Source organism: Herpailurus yagouaroundi, unplaced genomic scaffold (genome assembly GCF_014898765.1).
Source record: "Herpailurus yagouaroundi ecotype Mexico unplaced genomic scaffold, PumYag 77, whole genome shotgun sequence".
In the NCBI taxonomy this organism is placed as follows: domain Eukaryota; kingdom Metazoa; phylum Chordata; class Mammalia; order Carnivora; family Felidae; genus Herpailurus; species Herpailurus yagouaroundi.
The window spans coordinates 29,475,749-29,490,583 of NW_024412388.1; the positions used below are offsets into that span (position 1 = coordinate 29,475,749).

Sequence of the window (14,835 nt, forward strand, 5' to 3'; positions counted from 1 at the left end):
GAGGGAGAGGGTTGGGGCCTCCCCCAGCTTACAGAAGAGGAAACTGAGGAAGGAACCGAACCCGGACATCTAGTCTGCACTTGGCAAGTTAAACCCGCTCCTGGCAGCGGCCCTGACCTCTCAGGCATGGGAAGAGCACTTGGCAGGCCTGGTAGGAAGGGCTTCCTGCGGGCTGCATTCCTGCCCGCTGTCTTGGAGGCAGGCAGGCTGGGGTGCGGAGGCCGTCGGCCTCACACAAGCCCCCTTTCATGATGCCCAACAAGGCTCCCTCAGAGCCGGGACTCGGCTGTGCAAACACGCACATCTGGGCTGCTGGCCGGAGCAGGGCAGCGGAACTCCCCCGCAGCTGGCCAGCTGCTCCTGACCTCTGGACAAAGGGAGCTGTGGCCCCGTGGGGGCTCCCAGGGAACTTGGGGCTCTGGAGGGTACAGCCCCTACGCGGCCCTCCACGGGGAACAGTCCTCTCTGGCTGCTGCCTGTCACTTTCATCAGGGCTGGAACTCGACACTGACAGCGTTTCCTGCTGAGGGCGCGCTCTCCCCCGCCCCCCCCACCCCCACCCCCAGCCGGGCCCACACCCAGCCAGAATGAAGAAAATAGCACAAAGGCTTCAGGCAGCGAGGGGCTTGAGTGGCTTCAAAGAAGCCTCTGAACAGCCACCCCATCCGCACGGAGTTTGTTATTTCACGGAGGAGAAAGACCCGAATCAAATAACCACACACGCAGAAAAACAATGATAAATGACGGCGAACTCTTACATCTGTGTTTTTCAGGTTCTAGGCGTTGCGTTTGGTGCTTTACACATTTCAACTCATTTCATCCTGATAACAACCCCCTGAGGGCAATATGATTATTATGCCCATCCGTACGTATAGATTAGGTGGTTGAGGCACAGAGAGGTTCGGTGACTCACTCAGGGCCACACAGCTAGTAAGTGGCAGGACCAAGATTTGGACTCCGTGTACATTCTTAACAATGACGCACATTTATGGATCCCTGTAAAGGCAGTGACGGGGAAGGGGGATGTCACTGGAGAGGGAAATAGGACTTGAGTTTAGGGAAGGTCGCTTTGGTTGCTGGGAGCAGATCTGAGGGTCTGGATCGTAGGCTGTCACAAGAGTATAAATGAGAGACGGTGGAGGTGTGGCCTGGATTAGGCCTGAGGAGAAGAAGACGGGTCTGGGGGAGATAGAAGCCTCTGGAATGGTGGTACCTGGCAGCTGACTGGGTGTGGGAGTGAGGACTCCACCCTGCATTTGGAGGTGAGCCAGCTGGGTCCCAGGTGCCTTCTTCACATGCCTGGCAGGACCCCTTTGGCTCTCCCACCTGCCCAGAGGCAGGAGGAGTGGTCTGTGGGGCATGTCTGTAGTGCTCCAGCTCCAGGAGCTGAGGGAGCAGGGGGAGAGGTCAGCGGTGCCGTGGAGGAAGCTCCACATTGGGCATCAAACGTGGATTTAAATCCTGCCTTCTCTGGCAAGCTGTGGGACTCTGGGTGAATCGCCTGCGTCGCAGAACCTTCATTTCTTCTGCAGTCGGAGAAATGGTGCCTCCCTGGCAGGACTCGTGTGAGACATTGGATATGAAAGGAGCTGCAAAGGGAGAGGCTGAGACTGTTGCAGCTGCTTAAAGCTTCACTTGAGGCCCCCTTCTGTGTGACGGGGGGTGGGCAGGGAGGGCGCAGGGGACCTGCCTGGCAGGCAGAGAGAACAGTCCTGCCTGAGTTAGTACCTGGAGTGGGGCCAGCTGGAAAGGGCATCCCTCATTCATTTCAGCTCATCCTCGCATTTAGCAAACGTTTAACTGAACATCTACTAAGTGCCAAGCCCCGTCCAAGGGGCTGCGGTATCGAGATGAAGCGAGGTCTGCCCAGTCCCGGCTTTCCAGAGCTCCCTTTCCAGTGGGGCCAGCCGGTAGCGCTGAGCAAGAATAATTAACCAAGAGGGTCGTGAAAGCCCCCAGTGAGGTAAGGAGAGTGACCGGGGAGAGGGGCTCCTCCAGCTGAGGCCTGGCTGACAGAAGAAGGCAGCCTAGAGGCGCCAAGGGGAATGTCTGGCCCGCTTAGGTGTCTGGTGAGAAAGGGGGGGTGTGGTGGCAGAGGCCTCGAGAGATAGGAGGGAAGCCAGCTGCCTTTCGGCTCCGCAGGCCCTTCTAGGGAGTGTGAACTTGACTCCAGGAGCGATGGGAAGCCTTTGAAAGGATTAATGCCAGGCCAGGGCAGAATCGGATGCACTGGTTACTCCGGTTGTCTTGCAGAGAACCAGCTTAATTGGGGGGAAGGATCCTGATGCGCTCCAACTCCTGCTCCCTTCCCCCAAAGGACCACACCTCTGTCGGTGTAGGCCTTACCTGCCCTCCACGCCCCCACCCCTCTTTCAGACTGCGGGCTCCAGAGGTGCCGTGGCCCCCCAAGAGCACCAAGAGGCAGAGGGCTGAGGCGGAGGGCTGGCTGACTGCCCCGGGCAGGCTGGGCTGGAAGCCCACAGGCGGGGACCCAAGTGCAAGGGCAGTGGGCGCACGCCGGGCTGCCCTGCCAGCTTCCACCCACCATGCGGGGCAGGCCCCCCACCCCCACCCCGCATGGGGCTTTTGAATTAAAAAGTCTTAACTTTTTCTTTTAAATGGCAGCTCTGTGTACTGTACATGGTAATTAATACATTAGCATTTATGCAAAATACCATCGCAGCCGGGCTGGTATGTCAGCTGCCTTCCTGAGCTGTAAAAATGTGAGAGCCCCGAGGTACCTCAGACGGGCCCCCCCAGCCCCTCTGCCCACCCGCCCCCAGCAGACGGCTCCGTCTGACCTGCGCCGTTCACCAACACCCACCGGCGTGTGTCTGCACACGCTGGCCAATGTATATGGGTCCTCTTACGAGGGCCTGCGGGTGGGCAGACCTGTCCTCACCTGTGCACGTACACACACTGCCTGCGTTCGGATGAACGCGCGTGTGTGGTACACGAGGGCATCTCTGTGTCTGCATGTGCCTGTGTGCCGGTCCCAGACGTGTGGTTCTGTGTGAGCATCTCCGAACGTACATGTGTGGACATCTCTGTGTGCCGTGTCTGCAGGTGGTTTTGTATTTGCGACTAGGTACCTGTGCGGGTCTGTCTGTGTGTGTGCCTGGGCAGTGTCAGTGTGTGTCCGTGTGCATCCATGCGGGTTATGCACGCACGTACCTGTGGGCACGCGTATGCCTGTTCATATTCATATGTGTGCATCGCTGGGCGCTTGTGTGTCAGAGCCTAGGTTTGGGTCACTAGGCATGCCTGTGGGGGTCTGCCATTTGTGTCTGTGCATCTGGGTGTTAGTAGGGCTCTGTGTGCCTCTGTATGTGTTTGGATATACCCGTGTGTGCTCCTATACATGCAGAAGTGTGTGTGTGTGTGTGTGTGTGTGTGTGTGTGTGTGTGTGTGTGTGATGCTTGCTAGAATGGCTCAGAAAGGCGAACAGTGACACTTGGGGTCAGGCTGGGGCTCTGAGGGGCAGAGCCTCTCTGGGGGACTTGCTAGCTCTGAGGTCTTGGGAAAGTCACACCTCAGTGTCCTCATCTGTAAACTGGGACTAATGAAATCTACCCTGCCCCCAAACAACAATAATATTCACTGGGCACTGGATGCCCTGCAGTCAAATGGGGGAGATGAACCCATAAGCAGGTGATAGCTCAGGGGGCTGCAAGGAACGTCACTTAGCCCCGACAAGGAGATGGGAGATGGGCTTAGGGAAAGCGTCTCTGAGCAGGCAATTGTTGAGCGAATCTTGGAGGATGAGGAGGGGTTAGCAGATGAAGAAGCCCAGAGGGTGAGCCAGCCTGAAGGAGTGCAGATGTGGAGTGGTCTGGCCCATTCCGACTGGCTGGAGACCAACCAGCAGTGAGCTGGCAGGAGTCGGGGACCTGCCTGGTGGGTCATCCAGGGTCGCCCATACTGGGGCAATGGGGGGCCAGTGAGGGCCTCCTTAAAGGAGAGGGTCAGGGTCAGAGTAGAGCCTCACTCTAGCTTCTGCAGGGAGGAAGGACTATGGTGGGTGCCTGTCTGCTGAGGGGTAACCTGAGCCCAGGCAGTGGGGGAGAAGAGAAGGCGAATGGGTCAGAGGGAATTGCCGAGTCAGCATCCACAGTAGGCAGAGATTGATTCGATAATGAAGTGCCAGGAGGGAGGGGGAGAGCTGGGAGGGGGCCCACTCCATCTGTGGCCCCAGTGATTGGGTGGTTGATGAGGCTGTCCACCGAGACAGTGGACACAGAAGGAGGAAGGAAGGGGGTCTCTCTGGAGGGAGGGTGGTGAGTTTTAGACCTCTTGAGGCTGCAACACCCATGAGATATCGTTCATTCATTTCATTTACTCATACATTCCCCGTGTATCAGGCATCTGAGAGACCAGGATGAACAAGACAGAAGATTGTCATAGGCAGAGGTAAAAGCAGGTGCCGAGGCCCAGTAGGAAGATACCGTGGGGTCTGGGAAGAGTAATAATGAACGGCTCAGGAAGGCGGGAGAATGTAGGAGAGGGGGGTGAGCACGTGAAATGTTTGGGGATGGCAGTGTGGGGCAGGCACTGGCGGTTGGGGGTTGCATTTTAGGAAACCCTTTCTTTTCTCTTCTTGCCCATGTTTGTAGCCCGCTGAAGGATCCCTGGGTTTCTGATTTGTGAAATGGGGCTGATGCGCTGTACAGCGTTGTAAAATAGAGCGATGCTGGGCCCTGGTAATATGTCCCTGCCGTCAAGGAACTTCCAGAAACAGACACTACGTGTGGTAGGTGCCCTGAGAGGGGCCAGTGCGTAATAAGTAGCCAATACCCGCTTGTCGAATAAAGTGCCCATTGAATGCATAGTAGCACAGGGGTCTGGGGAGCTGAATAAAGGAGGCATCGATGGATGGGATCCATCTGGGAGCAGGGGAGTTATTAGGGAAGACTTCCCAGACGAGGTGACTCCCAAGTTGGGTCCTAGAGAATGAGTAGGAATTACCCAGGGGAAGTGGGGTGGGGTGGGGGGAGCAGCATGGGCCAAGGTGTGGAGGTAGGACAGCACGGCGGGCTGGGGGAATTGTAAGTCATTCAGCGGGGCTGGAGCACACGATTGTGCAGGGTGAAGAGTGTAGATGGGTGTGGTCGGAGCACGACCAAGGTCTTGTCACAAAAGACCTTGAGCGTCAGCCTAAGGGGCTTGGATCCCCCGGCTACCCTCCCCGCCATGGGCAGTGTGGAGCCTTAGGTACCTTTTAAGCAGAGGAATGGCTGGTGAGTAAATTTTGTAGAAATCATGCTGGGTACTGCATACTGACTGAGGGAGGGCAGGGCTAAGGACAGGGAGCCCAGTCTTTTGTGGCTTCGTTTGGAAGTAATGACCGTGCTGCTATACCTCTTGGATTTATCTTAAGGGATGGGGCACCAAGGCTTTTAAAAATTATGGCATGCACTGGGCGAGCAGCAGGAACCCTGGTTTCAATCCTGCACCCTGCCATTATCTTGCCCTGCGACCTTGACTTGGCCAAGTCAATTAGCTTCTGAGAGCTTTAGGTGGTTCGTAGGTCAGGAGACCGGCAGGAGGTGATCCAGGTAGAAAGGGAGGGTTGCTGGGAAGGGCTTTGTTTCCCTCACCTCCTGGGCACCAGGGGGTAGGGAGGGGGCCTGCTGTTTCCCTCCTTCCCTCTCCTCCTAAGGAGGAGGGTGAGGACGAGGACAAGGGCAAGCTCATGTATTTTCATGCCGTGGCCTCGACACTCAGCCCCACAGTCCCAGCTCACAGAGGCTGGGAGGCTGCTCTGGGGTGGGCCGACCCCGCCCACCAGCAGACACTCCGCTATTGTTCAAAATGGAATTGGTCCCAGGAAGCTTGGAGCCTGTGAAAACCACCATGAATTTTGCAAAACAGCTCTGAGGCGGTAAAGCATGTCAGAAGAATCAAATGTGGAAATCCCTATTTAGAAACTCCACTCTGGACAGGCATGATGTGCCCGGAGAAGGGATGGGGCAGGGGCTCCGGCCCTAAACGTCCTTCCGCTGGAGCCTCGGGAGTGTGCCCAGCCGACGCCAGAGGAGAGACAGCCCCTTGGCCCGGGCTTCTGCCTGGTTCACCTGGCCTCGGATCGAGTCCTTCCCAAGGCACCCCCCCCCATCCTTGCCCAACGTACCTATACTTTCTTTCTCTTTTGAAAGCAGCTTTATCATTTTGTAAAAAAGGATACATATGCTCGTTGCAAAAAATTCAGACAATATGGAAAAGTTCAAAGAAAAATGTAAAAATCACCTCAGATTTCACCATCCAGAGATAACCACATAACATTTTGGTGAACGTCCTTCCAGACTTCTCTCTGTGCATAAATATACACAAATAGATTCCACGTATGCAATTCTACCCTGAGTGAGATCAGACGCCACATGCTGTTCTGTCACCTGTTTTTTTTCCCCCACTCAGCAATATGTCATGGGCATCCTTCATATCAATACATGTAGATCAACCTCTTAGTTTTAATGCCTGCATTATGCGTGTGGATAGACCTCACGTTACTTACCCAGTCCCCAGCTGATGGTGATATGTGTTTTTCCAATTGGTTTGCTTTTACAGATATCCCCGCAATGAACTTCTGTGTGCATACATCTTTGTGAATTTCATTCATTCATTCGTTCGTTCGTCCGTTTGTTTGTTCTTTCGTTCATGCCACAAATGTTACCAAGTGCATCCTACGTACCAACCCCGGGACCAGGCTGGGGATAGAAAGGGCGAGTGAAACAACGTGGTCAGTGCTTGCTTTTACAGAATTTATGACATAGTGAGGAGACAGGCCATTCAGCCCCTGCCAGCAGGGGAGACAGCAGTTTTCTTTGCATTGAGCTTGTGTCTTAAGTGCTTCCACAAAATAATGATCCAATAAGCATGTGATGCGGAGTGCACAGAAAAAGTGCTCAAAGCGTGAATGAAAAGTTCCAGCTGTGAGCGAGTAAGACCAGAGAAGATACCCTAGACTGGGGAGTCAGGGAGGGCTTCTCTGAGGGGTTGGCACTGAGGTTGAAAGATGAACGGGCAAGAGGCAGGGTCAGCGGATGGACGAGGGAAGGGTAGGTGGGTGCGGAGGGGAACAGCGTGAGGATTTCACTTGGGGGGAGCGGTAGTTTCAATTATTAACATGCAGAAGATTCCTAAAGATGGAATTGCTGGGTCAGAGAGTAAAAGCAGAGTCTGTGTTTCATCTCACGTTATATCTCGCTGCCCGCAAAGGTGTTCTGAGATTCAGTAAGAGCGGGCACAGAGGGTTAAGCCCAGCGCTCACGTACAGGAAGCGAGCCGGTCACTGCTGTTGCCATTATTATTATAATTATCTCTGCTAATATAATCGGTGAAAAATGATATCTCATCTTTGTTTTTAACCAACGTGTCTTTTTTTTTTTTTTTTTTTTTGACTCTGCAGGAAATGAGCCCTTGGGGGGAAATGAACTATCTTTCTTTCTTAAGTCACCTTTGTCAGAACCTTCCTGTGCCCCTTGGCGGGGCGGGAAAGCTCTCTCTGTCCCATCCTCACAGCAGAGCGCCGGGGACTTTGAGATGACTCCAAAGCCCGTGTGGCTCAGGGTGTCCCAAAGCAGGTGCCGCTCGGAGAGGAGGGTGGCTTGAGACCTGTGTCGGCTGGCTGGGTGTTATGCCCGTGGGGAGGGACAGGCAGAGAGGTGGGGGCCCCAGAGGCAGAATCCACATGCTATTAGAAGTGCTTAGAGATCCCCGGAGCTTCTGGATGATGTTAATGCAGCTGTATGAATATTAACAGAGTGGCCATTAATATTGATGACAATAATAAGCAAGTGTGAGTATTATTCTTAAAGAGGGCTGCTGCTTCAGCTGTTGCCTCCCTTCATTGAGACGCTTCTGAGGTTCTCGGCCTTCCTCTTCCCAGACCTCACGCAAGACTCAATGGCAGCCTCGTGACTTCTGCCCGGGCAGGGACTGAGCCAAAAAGGCATTTCCGACACTTCGGATTGGACGAGAATCAATGCAGGAAACCCGAGTTTCCGTCCCAGGCGCGCCGTGGGCCGTGTGAGCGGGCCGGGGGGCGGGCAAGGGATATATCTGCTTGTATATGGGCCGCCAGCTGTGAGGACTGTGCTTCTGACCCGCTCGGGCATAAGGCCCCGCCGTCTACCACCCCAGAGGAGTGTGGGCAGGGGGCTTGCAAGGGGCCCATCTCCAGGTGGCTGGAGGAATTACCCTGCTAAAGTGGTCATGAATTATAGAAAGGAAGAGGTGGGGGGAAGGCCCAGAATATCATATGTGTAAATAAACCAGAGTGGCGGTCAGACATAAAAGCCAGCCACCAAGCTCTTGTACCCAGGGCGTCCCTTCTCTTGCCGACCCACTCGTGCCGAGTACACAGCGCGTCGCTTACAACCTCCTTCTCCAAAGGATTTGTTAATAAGTCAATGACGGAACATCTAAAGGGGAAAAATATTTCTCTTTATAGTTGGAGATAATTGTCCCAGGAAAAAAAAAAACAACAAACCTTTAATTACAACTCACATGGAGAAAGCTTGATTTGTGGGCAGAGCCCAAATGCTGAGGAGCTAGATGTAAAATATTTGTAATATTTAGGGAACCTAGAGTTTTACATAAAAGTAAACAGCATTGCCTGAAGGCACAATTTCCAGCAACACAATAAAATGTGCAGTGAATTTATGGCGGCCATCCATTAGCTCTTACCAAGGCAACGTCGCCCCTATCTGTCGTCCATCATTATAATAGAGGGTTAATGCACCGAATTTACATAAAAAAGTCATATTGTCTGCATGAATTATTTACACTCGAAGCTGTTTTTACAGCTTGGTTTCAAGCTGGATTCTGGGAGAGATTCTGCCAGTAAATTACTCTGTGGAGACCTGGTTCTATAACTGCGCGCGGAGCCAGCAATGAAAAGAAAGGAAAATGGGCAGGCCCTGGCGGGTCGTTGGTGCTGACGCCTCTCGGGTGGGGGCTGGAGGCGGCGGCGGAGGCTTCCGGAGGCTGTTGGACCTTGCCGCAGACGGGGCTCTGTTTCTGGGCCCACGGCTTCACGGTTGCTGCCCGGCTGCCCAGCTGGTCAAAGCCAGTTTGGGCCCGAGGGAACGCAGGGATCCTTCCGAGGTATCCGGGGCGGGTGGGGGTGGGGGGGAGCTCTTGGAGGCTGAAGTCAGAGGTCTTTTAGGGGATCAGGCTCCAGGAGGGGAAGAGGAGCGCCTGTGTTTTAGGAGCAGGGGCCTGGTTCGGCAGTGTGAGTGAGACCCATGGTTCCCATTGTACAGATGGGAAGACTGAGACCTCGGAAGGCACCTACTCAAGAAGCGGGAAGCCCATTCATTCCAGGTGGGCCCAGGGAAGGTGGGGACATACGGACACGTCAGGCAGAGTGGGATGGTGATGGGGCGTCCATCGGGGGACAGGCACAGGCCCCAGGCCTCCCACCTCAGTGCTTATGTTTTCTAGACCTTTGAGTGAGTGGAAGGCAGTTTCAGTGCTTGGGCTGGGGATGAGCTGTGCTTTTGGCACAGAGTTCTTAAATTCTCTTTGCTTTAGGGTTTGGGCTGCTGGGGAGAGCTGCTCGTGCCTCCCGGTGAGGCGGAGGTGGGAGAGCCTCGGCACACAGTGGAAACACACCTGGATTTTTAAGCCCATGCCTGCTGCGTGGCGTTGGGCAAGCCCCCTAGTATCCGGGGGGACTCAGTTTCCTCATCCGTACAATGGGATTCCCAGTCCCGGCTCCCTCAGCCTGTTCCCCAAATGAGGGGAGGCTCGAATGGGATGGCATGCTCTGGGAGGTGTGCAGTGTGTCACAAGCACGGCCACAGGTGACAGGGGTCAGCAGAGGAAAGCCTTGAGGTTAGAGCTGATAGAGGGATAGACAGATGGAGAGAGAAGCCTGGAGAGATCAAAGAATCCCAGAGACAGAGAGAGAGGGAGAGACAAAGAGCGATCACACAGAAACAAAGAGAGAGGGACAGAGATGGACATGGGCAGGAGGTGTAGACCCAGGAAAAAAGAGTCAGGCAAACTGCGTCAGGCTGTGACTTCCTGGAGCCCCGATGGTGTTTTCCTGGCCAGCGGACAGCGTGGCAGGCTGGGGGCTGCCCTTTAGCCTGGACTCTCTCTCCATCCAGGCCAAGAAGTTCCCCGGGGCTTCTCTCTGGCCTGGAGGTTCCCGCCTGGTCACCCTCTGCTTTTCTGTCGCACAGGGAAGCCTGAGCTGGCTGCCAGCCCCTTCCTCCCCCATCCCCCAGCGCCCGGGACCGGCTGGTGCTGCTACACTCGGGTCTCCCGCTCCAGGAGCAGCCACGGCAGGTCCCCAAGGGCCTGGAGACAACAAATGACTCCCCGCTGACGGGTTGCTCGCTGCCTCCTGCCTGCGAGCCCGTTCGGCTGCACACCGCACGCAGATAATCATGTAAGGCAAGGGAACCCCTCCTGCCCGTGGTGCTGTGATTTAAACCTGAACTTTGCTTTGCTTTCATCCCCTGGAGAAGCGAGATTTAGATGATAAATTTCTCCGTCTTCCCGGGAGCGTGCACACACATGTGCGCAGACCTGCGCCTCCACGCACACGTAGAGGTGCTCACACATTGCGGAGCCCCCGTGCATGAGCGCTTACAGATGTGTCCACCCCGTTGCAAACCACACGTGTACACATTCACATGTGATGCATTTGTATGACACGCATGCCATCCCGGGGGGGGGGGGGGACCTGCAGCCCCCGGTTAGGGCAGGAGGAAAATGTCTCGGTGGCCGGAACGGCTAGAGTGCACGGGGTGGGTGGGAGAGGGTGAGGAGGACAGGCAAGGCCGAGACTGGAAGACGCTGTCCAAATCTCGCCCCACCGTGCTGCCTGGAAGAGGGGAAGGAGGTTCCTGTTTTTTTTTTTTTTTTTTTTAAATTTTTTTTCAACGTTTATTTATTTTTGGGACAGAGAGAGACAGAGCATGAACGGGGGAGGGGCAGAGAGAGAGGGAGACACAGAATCGGAAACAGGCTCCAGGCTCTGAGCCATCAGCCCAGAGCCTGACGCGGGGCTCGAACTCCCGGACCGCGAGATCGTGACCTGGCTGAAGTCGGACGCTTAACCGACTGCGCCACCCAGGCGCCCCAGGAGGTTCCTGTTTTTGTGTGAGTGTGCTTGTCTGCACGTGTGTCCCTGTGCACGAGTCCGCGTGCCCATCTGTGGGTGTTGACAAGCGTGGGAACCTTTGTTGCATGCTGAGGTTGGCGGCCTACGGGCAGGGGAGGGTGCGGTGCGTTGGAAAATCACACCCCCGCTGCCGCTGGCCCGCCGTTGGCCTCGGGCAAGCTGGCGCCCCTCTCTGGTCTTCCTTCTGGCCACCGAGGGTCCAGCCAGTTCTGACTTTCTAGTCTGTCTGTGAGAACGTGAGGGTGTGTTTCTCTGAGTAAGCTGGGCTTGGGGGTGCGTGTGTGTGTGGTGAGTTTGAGAAACGATCTGTGTGTATGTTTCACTTAGTGAAAGTATCTGTGAGAGCGAGGACATCCTTGTTTTAAATTGCACCCCTCCTACTCCTTTTCTGCCTTAATCTTCTCCATAACACTGGTCGCCCCTGAACGCCACTGTACTTTTGCTTATTTATGTTGTGTATGGTTTCCGTCTCCCTGGCGGAACGTAAACCCCACAAGGATCGGACTTTTAGCTGCTGTGCTCACGCGTGTATCCCCCCGTTAGAACCATCTCTGGCACAGGTGGCCTCGTGAAACTTCAGTGCATATTCACTGAATGAACAAATGAATGAATGAACAACCTTATCAGCTCCCTCAGGTGTTCTTTTACGGGTCACTTGCCTTCCTTTCTCGAAAATGCTGTTAATCATGAAGTCCTGTATGTGGGCCATTAGAAGTTGACATCGGCGAGGGGCAGATCAAGTGTGGAAAGCCAGGCAAGAGGGAAAGGTACTTTTTAAAAAATGTTTATTTATTTAATTTGAGAGGGGGAGGCAGAGAGAGAGAGAGGGAGACCCACACACAATCCCAAGCAGGCTCCGCACTGTCAGCACAGAGCCCGATGCAGGGCTCGAACTCATGAACTGTGAGATCATGACCTGAGCCAAAATCAAGAGTCGGATGCTCAACTGACTGAGCCCCCCAGGCGCCCCGGGAAAGATACTTTTTAAGAAAGAGAGTGCTGTGTACCTTCCCAGGAGCAGCTTTTCTGACGGAGCTCTGAGGACGGAGGGGCAGATTTCAGGGTATGGGAGGAAGGAGGGAAGAGGGAGGAGGGAGGTGAGGGTAAGGTAAAGACAGTGGTTTAGGTAGTATGTGGAGGAAATGGGAGAAGGCATTAGCTAGAGGAGGCAGTGGGGTCCTGTGGTCATTCCCGCTAGCTTGGTGACATTTATCAACCTTCTTGTCGGGAGCGGCCCAGGTTCCTCATATCTGGTAGCTTAAGTAGGTCTTCTGGGATTTGAGACAGAGAATATCTACCCGACTGTGGGAATTCATGTTGATGGAAACGTCTAGAACTATGTTGTCCGATGCAGGAGGCACTGGCCACACAGATGTGGCCATGGAGCACTCAAGTGTCACTGTTTAAAAAAATAATTTTTTTATTTATTTTTTTATTTTTTTATTAAAAAAAATTTTTTTTTCAACGTTTATTTATTTTTGGGACAGAGAGAGACAGAGCATGAACGGGGGAGGGGCAGAGAGAGAGGGAGACACAGAATCAGAAACAGGCTCCAGGCTCTGAGCCATCAGCCCAGAGCCTGACGTGGGGCTCAAACTCACGGACCGCGAGATCGTGACCTGGCTGAAGTCGGACGCTTAACCGACTGCGCCACCCAGGCGCCCCTAAAAAAATAATTTTTTAATGTTTATTTATTTTTGAGAGAGAGACAGAGCGTGAGCAGAGGAGGGGCAGAGAGAGAGAGGGAGACACAGAATCTGAAGCAGGCTCCAGGCTCTGAGCTGTCAGCACAGAGCCCGACGTGGGGCCCAAACCCATAAACTGTGAGATCATGAGCTGAGCTGGAGTCAGACGCTTAACTGACTGAGCCACCCAGGTGCCCTAAGTGTCACTTTTTACAAAAAAGTTTTATTTATTTAAGTAATCTCCACATCCCACGTGGGGCTTGAACTCCTGACCCTGAGATCAAGCGTCACATGCTTCTCTGAGCCAGCCAGGTGCCCCCCTCAAGTGTCACTTTTTTAATGAGGCCCTGACCACCCTACTTAAAATTGCTGCCTGCCTCCTCCGAGGCACCCAGATTCCCCTTGTCTGATTTTAATTTCTCTTTCACCCTTATCGCCTTCCAATACACTAAATGATTTATTCATTTAAGCTTGTTTTTTGCTGTTGGTGTTCCGGTGAGAACGAGAGACCTTGCAAGGGCGGGACCTTCGTCTGGTTTGGCCACGGATGTATCCCACGTGCCCAGGAGAGCGCCTGGCGTGTGGCAGGTGTTTCGTCAGTGTTTGCTGAGTGATTGGCTGCACTTCCGCCCGAGTGGATTTGTGAAGTATGTTTTGTGAGTGGGCTTGTAAAGTAAGTGCTTGCAGGATGTGAGTGTCAAGGGGCTGTGGGTTTTTTTTGTTGTTGTTGTTTATTTATTTATTTTGGGGGAGGAGGGGGAGAGAGAGAGAGAGAGAGAGAGAGAGAGAGAGAGAGAGACAGAATCCCAAGCAGGCTCTGTACTGGCAGCATGGAGCCCAGCGTGGGGCTTGAACTCACGAACTGCGAGATGGTGACCTGAGCCGGAATCGACAGTTGGATGCTTAACTGATTGAGCCACCCGGGCGCCCCAAGGGGCAGTGTTTTTGCTTGTGGGGGTGACTGACTGTGTTTGGGAGGTGGGTGGGTTTGCTCCAGAGCTCTGTCCTCTGGGGCCTGGGGAGCAGTTCTCTGATAGAGGCTCTAGGATCTGGGCGTCCTGACTGGACATCGTCAAGGGTCTGCCAACAGGCCCAGGATGGCTTCCCCTGGAAACTCCAGGAGTCCTTTCCTTGACACGCTGCCCCATTGGTGGCCATGGGCCTGAGCCCTAGCTCTGGGAGCTCCCTCGGTCTGCTCTCTCCTTTCCCCATGGGCAGACCATGCCCCAAACTTAGGGAATCCCCGCACCCTGTAGCCAGTCTGCCCCCTGGGCTGGGAGGAGTCAGGGTGGTGAAGGCCAGTAGTCAGTACTGGAGGACAGCCGTGCTGGGTGGCTGGACTCAGCATCTGGATAATCTGGACGTGTGGTTGGGAGGAGGGGCCTGGCGGTACCCCTTGGGCAGTGGTCAGTTCAGAGGTGTCAGGACTGGGCAGCAGGTGGCTGGGCCCGGGTGAAGGGCTGAGGAAGAGGGGCCGGGCTGGCCTTGTGCTTAGGCTATGGGGGGGTGGTGGTCAAGGGCCCAGGAGTCAAGAGCTTAGGATGCCCATGTGGAGGTCAGCCTCTAGGGCCAAGACAAGGAACCCAGTGGTCCCAGTCTTCAGGGAGCAATGGGCTTTGGTGCCCCAGTTCATTCCCTTTTATGTGAAGGTGGTGGCTACAGAGCTGCTGGGAGGTGGGGGTGAGGCGTGGCCACCCCTGTGGATGACAGCATCGGGACCCAAAGGCGCTCAACCAAGTGACCTCGGTGCCAAGACCCAAAAAGACAAGTGCACTAGGGCTGGAGACAAAGTATCCCCTCAAGGCCTACATTTAGGAAAAATTGTCTAATATTGAGAGCATGGTGTTTGGGGTCAGACAGAACTGTGTGTAGCTTTCACACTTTCCAGCTGTGTGACTTTGGAAAGGTCACTTAACCTCTCTGAGCCTCAGTTTCCTCATAGGTAAATGGAGATACTTTTCTTTCTTTCTTTCTTTCTTTCTTTCTTTCTTTCTTTCTTTCTTTCTTTCTTT

The 14,835-nt window shown here is 54.3% G+C and overlaps 1 long non-coding RNA gene across 2 annotated transcripts in view; it reads left to right on the top strand.

The window, feature by feature from the left end:
- The first annotated feature begins 9,164 nt into the window (after positions 1-9,164).
- The window catches only part of LOC121026887 (uncharacterized), an 18,116-nt gene continuing 12,445 nt past the window's right edge, over positions 9,165-14,835 (top strand). Inside the window, exon 1 of one of the 2 annotated variants that reach the window (XR_005788479.1) lies at positions 9,165-10,400. This is a non-coding gene — a long non-coding RNA (uncharacterized LOC121026887). Of the gene's footprint in view, positions 10,401-13,054; positions 13,466-14,835 lie in introns of those variants that run through there. The other variant, XR_005788478.1, reaches the window with a different exon arrangement.